The 6,000-nt window shown below is 46.7% G+C and overlaps 1 protein-coding gene across 1 annotated transcript in view; it reads left to right on the top strand.

The window, feature by feature from the left end:
• APPL2 (adaptor protein, phosphotyrosine interaction, PH domain and leucine zipper containing 2) overlaps window positions 1-6,000 on the top strand; it is a 63,822-nt gene that overhangs the window by 23,457 nt on the left and 34,365 nt on the right. The gene's annotated exons all lie outside the window — the stretch shown is intronic.

Here is a 6,000-nt window from a genome sequence, read left to right as displayed (position 1 = left end):
TATGTTTTAATAATAAAAACAGTAGCTTCCATTTATTAGGCACATAAAAGTGCCACACACTAGGCTAGGCATTTCCTGTGCATTATCTCATTTAGCTTTCACAACAAGGGAGAGGTATTATTATAGCATGTATTTACAGATGAGGAAGCTAAGACTCAGAGAGGTTATGTAGCTTGGCTAAGGTTGCGCAGCTGATGAGTGGCGGAACCAGAATTTGAACTTAGGTCTTTGACTCTAAAGCCTGTGCTCTTAACACTATGCTGTGCTCTTCTGACACACTGGTCTCCATAAATGGCAGCAGAGGCTAAGGAAATGTGAGCTTTGAAGGCTTTCAAACTGGCAGGAAAGATTGTTCTGGGCTGGGCTTATTCACTTAGGTACAAGGGTTAATTAAGTGTGTGACCTTGGACCTGCCAGATGTGAGTTCCAATTTTGGCTCAGCCACTAGCTGTGGCTTGGGCAAGTCAAGGCACTTTGACTGCGTGAGTTTCCTATCAGCTAAGCAGAAGCCGTAGTAATAGCCACCCCGCGGGGCTGTTGCGAGTTAGTAGAGTTGATGCCTGTAAAATGCTAAGGTCAGTCCCTGGCACCAGGTGCTCTTTTGGTGTTAACGGAACCATCTTCTGTCTTGTAATAACAAAAGTTTCCATGGCACTGTACACGGGGACTGTTATTTTGGTTAATTGGAAGTTTGATTCACTGCTCTTGACTTTGTTGAAGGAGCAGCTATCCTTAATGTCTTCACTTCCTCACTGGATATTTGATGTTTGCTCCTCAAGCCACCTTGGTCTGGTCTCTGTCCCCACCTTGTTTGGGGGGGCTGCTGAATGCCTGGCTCACAGCCTTTCTCCTCCCTTGGCCTCCGGGCCGCGTCCGATTCCGTTAACAGCGCCACCCTGAAACTATCTTCTTTCCTCCTTGTGTCTGCGCATTATTCTTAGTTGTTCTTCTTTCCTGGTGCCCTTCTGCTGCCTGCCCCTTAAGTCTTGGTGCTCTCCAGAATTCCACTGGAATCCTTCGCTGGTTAGTCTCTGTTCACTCCCTGGGCAAGATCACTTTAGTGATAGTCTGGCCATTTCTGAATCTTTTTTAGCCCTTGTTGCCCTCTAAACTCTGGGTCTTTATTCCAAACAATTTTTGCCTGTTGTCATTGTGTAGAGTTAGCTTTTGGCTCTCCCTGGGCTGCTGCATCCCGTCTTCAGGAAGATGTCCTCCCTCTTCAGTGCTTCCTCCACTCTACCACTAGATTAATCACATCAGACCGTCTCTTCCCTCCTCGTCTCAAGATGCTCCTTTGGCTCCCGATAGCCACAGGGAAAAGGTGTAAACTCCTCAGGAAGGCATGCTGTGCTCTTGGTGAATCGAGCATCAGCCTACTCCTCTAAGCCTTGTCTCTGGCTGTTCCGGAACCTGCCAGAGCCTCTGCACACCTCTCAACTTTGCTATACCATGCCTACTGCCAGGAATCCCATCAACCCTTTCCCCTGGCAAATGTCTTTCCTGGACTTTAAGACTGTTCTCAAGTCTGAAAAAGTGTCTCCGATGCCTTTCCTTTTTTTCCTCTCTCCCTTCACCTGTGTGCCCAGATGCTTTGTACACTTGCTGGTCGGAGCACTTAAGGTGGAGTTTCCTTGTCCCCTTGTGGGCTCTGGGCTCCCAGAGAGCAGATCGTCTTTTTCTCCTGTGCCCTGCACCATGCCTGGCCCCAGTCCGTGTTTAACAGGTAGGTGCTGAGTGAAGGACTGACTCTGGGACAGCTCCACCCAGTGTCAGCACGTCCCAGCTGTGCACTTCATTGTCACTCCCCAGTCTGTGCCCCTCCTCAGCTCCTGAGCTACAGGCACCGCCGTGCACCTGGCTGTCCACACTGGAGCCCAGCTTCCCTGACTCCTCCTCCTCCACTCACTACGTACCTTTGTTTTTCCCTCAGGAATCTTCTGTGCCACCCTCTGTGCTTCCCGGCTTGGGCTCAGACCCTTTCTCATCTGTCACTAACTTCTGCAAGTGGCTGTCTGACCAGTCACATTGTCTGTCGTCTCTCCCTCCTCGGTGTTTCCTTCCCAGCACAGCCACACCTGAGTCATCCTGTGTGATCTTGTCATCCTCCTTCTTCCCCGCTGCCTCCAGAACAAGCCGAAGTCCTCGGCAGGCATCACCTCCTGGCCTGCCTCGATGCAGCGTCCGGCCCCATCTTGCTGCGCTCCTCACTACTCCATCCTACCTCTGGGGGCTCCTAGACCAGTGCGACATCTGGCCCCCAGCTGTGTGGTGAGCTCTGTGTCCAATGTGACTTGCAACCTCTTGGCTTTAGGCAACAGCTCCGCCCACCTATTTGGTGTAGATCTAAGCAGATGCTCACGTTGAGACCGACTCACAGTGGGTTTCCTCCGCCCCAGCCTCTCCATGCAGGGTCCCTGTGGAGGGCGCTGCCCACAGAGGCCTTTGGGTGGTGTCAAGTGACAGGTGCAGACAGTAAGCTCTCTGTGCTGTAGTAAGATAACCATTCCTTTGCCAAAAGCTGTTTCCTTTCGGACTTGCTAGCCACTTGTCTTTCTGCCTTGGCACCGGCCTCGGGAGGTCCTGTTGAGCATAGGACGTGCTGTCGGTGAGGCCTCCCTCAGGCTGCCTTTTCGAGAGATTCTTATGAGGCAGCAAATAGTGTAGATTGTAGCCAGAGAGCTGCCCCAGAGTGCTGAAAAGAATGTTACTCGTGCAACTCCAGTTAGAATTTATTTATTTTTCAAATTTAAATATTCAAATAGCTATGTAATTATTTTTATTCCACCTCGTTACAAAAAAGATCTGTGATCATTTACAATAAAACACATATTTCAATATTTTAAAAAATAAGGTTGTTTCTGAAGTGATAGGCCTTGCTAAAAATAAAATAAGTCAAAAACAAGGTTGTGAGAAAACTAAGGTAGAAAATAAGATAAAGCTCAGGGTAATGTTAATATCCAAAGTTTATACATTGCTAGTGGTAGGCCTGAGATTTGGCTCCAAGCATTCCAATTAATTAATAATAATTGCTTTTTAGACAGCAGTAGAGTGGTCTAAGTTCCCTAAGTCGTCAGAATCTGCATCACCCCAGATGATTAATCTAAGCCAATCACAGTTAGAATTTAATCTTAGGCCACCTCTTTTGTTGGTCTCCAGCTAGAAAAGTGTGAGACTTGCATTCATAGCTGTGGGCCCTACAAGCGCTGCCCACCCATGTATTAACTAGATGCAGTTTTAGACCTTGGATGGGACTAGCATAGTATTAAGAACCTGGGCTTTTGATTTAAGAGCCCAGCAGACCTGCATCGAGTCCTTGCCTTGCCACTTACTAGTCGTGTGACTTTAGAAAGTTATTTATCCTTTCTGAACCTTAGTCTACTCATTTGTAAAGTGGGAATAATAATGGTATCTACCTCATGGGTGCACTGTAAGGATTAAATGTGATGATATACGGAAAACACTTAATAGCAATGTCCGGTATTTAGAAGAGACTCAGTAAATGTTAGCAGCCATCTTTACTGATGTTATTACCAATATTTACTTGTCACCCGAGCTCCAGTTTTGCAAGTCTTGTTGCAGAGATAATTGTACAGGCTTACCTCACAGGGCACAGGGTGTGGATTAATTAGCCGGTGTTGCTAAAGCATTTCAGAAAACCTTTGTATACGATAGATTAAATATGAATACGATTAAACTCGGTCTCGTCAAAAAGACTTTTCACATAGTGAGCTGTGTTCAGGGCAGGTGACAGGCCATGTTGTAAGTATGGTTGGTGCCCAGTGAAATCACTGTGGCAGGACAGAATCTCAGTTGGCCTTGCAGCCTAAAATATCACACATGTGAAAATGCACAGCATTTCCATACCGTGTTTCTAGGAAGGCCCTGGCAGAGTCCAGTCGTACAAAGTAGATTTGGAAAGCAGCCGTAGTGTGTTGTGTGCTTGCCCCTTCCTCCCTGAGCTACGGTAGAGTTGTGTGAGTGGCACATGAGTGTCTCCCCTTTATTTGGTACGGTCTGACGCTGGCCGTGCCCTGGAAGCTTTTCCCAGTACATTCGGAGGACTTGCCTGTAAGTGCTGAGGAAGAATCCAAGTAGCCCACGGTCCTTGCTTGTTTTGGAGGCCTGGAGGGTGGTTGTCATATTTGTTGACTAGTGTCTGAAGGGTGCAGATACCAGGGAGTAATATTTCAGAGTTAGCCAAAACCAAGAAAAGAATGAATTAGAATAGAAAGTGTGCCTTGGATGTGAAGTACTGCAGCTTAAGAGCGAGCCTCCTGAGGAGGGTGTGGCCAAAGAATGGTGTCTAAAGCAGGATCAGCAATCTATGGCCCTTGGGCTGGCCTCTTATTTTTGAAAATAAGCTTCTCTTGGTGTGGCTCTACTTTTTTTTGTGTTCTTTTTGTTTTTTTTTTTGTTCTCGTGGCGGAGTTTTGTGTCTGTGTGAGAGAGAGCCCATGTGCCCCACACGCCAATCTGGCTTGTTACAGAAAAAGTTTTCCCACTCTAGTCTAAAACATAGGCCTTCTCATTCTCTAGTATTAGGCCTTGGGATCGTAAAGAGTGGTGTTTAAGAGTGTGGATTTTAAAAGACGAAAGATTTATTCGATCTGAAGAGAAACCAGAGTATTAGAGTTTGGATTTTAAAATCGGACAGCTCCAAATTCATATCCTAGCCCTGCTGCTAACTAGCTGTGTGACCTTGAACAGGTGGCTTAGCCTCTCAGTGCCTCAGTTTCTTCTATAAAATTGAGTTCATCATTAGAACCTGCCTTCCTGGATTATCAGAATCCAACGAGGTAATGCACAGAAGGCATTTAGTGTAGTGGCTGTCACGGATTAAGAGCTCTGTAAATGTTAGCTGCTATTGTTGCAATGATCCTGCAAATCCTTTTCCACATGGTGCTGCCCTCAGGCAGATGCCAAGGGAGTGGGGCGAATCCATCTTAAACCTGCTGCTACTGCTCAGAGAAGAGAGCAAGGGATTTCGTGAGTATCCGCCCAGGGAGCGGGGTGAGACCTTTGTTCGTGGGCACTCTGATCTTCACAACACTCTGCTCAGGATGGTCAACAGGCAGTACTTCCTGGTCAGTTACTTTGTAAGACACAAATACAAATACAGGAGTCCAGTCTTTGTATTGTATTGCCCCCATCTGTGACGTTTCCTTGTATGGTTAGGAAGTACTTTCCCCCCCTCACACCGTGATTCCAGGTACTATTTTAAACTTGGAATTTTGATGAATCCTCTAACTTTGTTCATTCATTCATTCAACATTCGTTGAGCGCCTGCTGTTTGCTAAGAAGTGTTGCATGTTCCTGCCTAATGAAGGACATAGTGCTTGTGGATTTGTTTTCTGCCACCTTCTTGGCTACATGGCTAGAAGTTCTGGTTAGTTTTGAAAGGGGTAACACACCAGCAATATGCCAAAGCCAGGAACTTTCATCGTATTTGCTTGATTTTATTTTGGAGAAGCAGAGAGAAAGCAAGCCATGCTTCATTGTCTGTTAACACCTGTTCTTAGGGAAGATGGAGGAAGTCAGGAAACAGGTTGGCCAATTGTCTACAAGGAGGGCCAAAAAAAAAAAAAATGACCTTTGGCTCTTAGGGGTCCTTCAAAGTAGACCAGGAAAAACAAAACGAGCTCTTACAGAGCTCAGGACTTAACCTTAAAGCAACAGCAAACTCAGGAGAAATAGAAAGTAGAGGCCAGAGCCAAGAAGGTAGGCCAGTACCCTCCCCTCATCTGCGCCAGGTCAGATCCAGGGGCTCTGCCCCTCTTAAGAATAAACCCTGAATTTGAGGAGAAGCTGTAACTGAGCTTTAGGAACATACGGCACATTTTCCAGGCTGGATGCATTGGTGGTGGGAGGACGGTGGTAGAAAACTGCTGTGTAGCCAGAGATTAGAGGAATAAACGAGAGAAAAGCTGACAGCAATGGGCCAGTGAAAACGGCATAAAACAGGCCTTCCAGGGCATGATAGCTCTTGAAGAGCAGCGATTT

Source organism: Propithecus coquereli, unplaced genomic scaffold (assembly GCF_000956105.1).
Source record: "Propithecus coquereli isolate 6110/MARCELLA unplaced genomic scaffold, Pcoq_1.0 Scaffold218, whole genome shotgun sequence".
Classification (NCBI taxonomy): Eukaryota; Metazoa; Chordata; class Mammalia; order Primates; family Indriidae; genus Propithecus; species Propithecus coquereli.
Note: the sequence above shows the minus strand (reverse complement) of the source record. Positions and strands in the feature narration are given on the sequence as shown.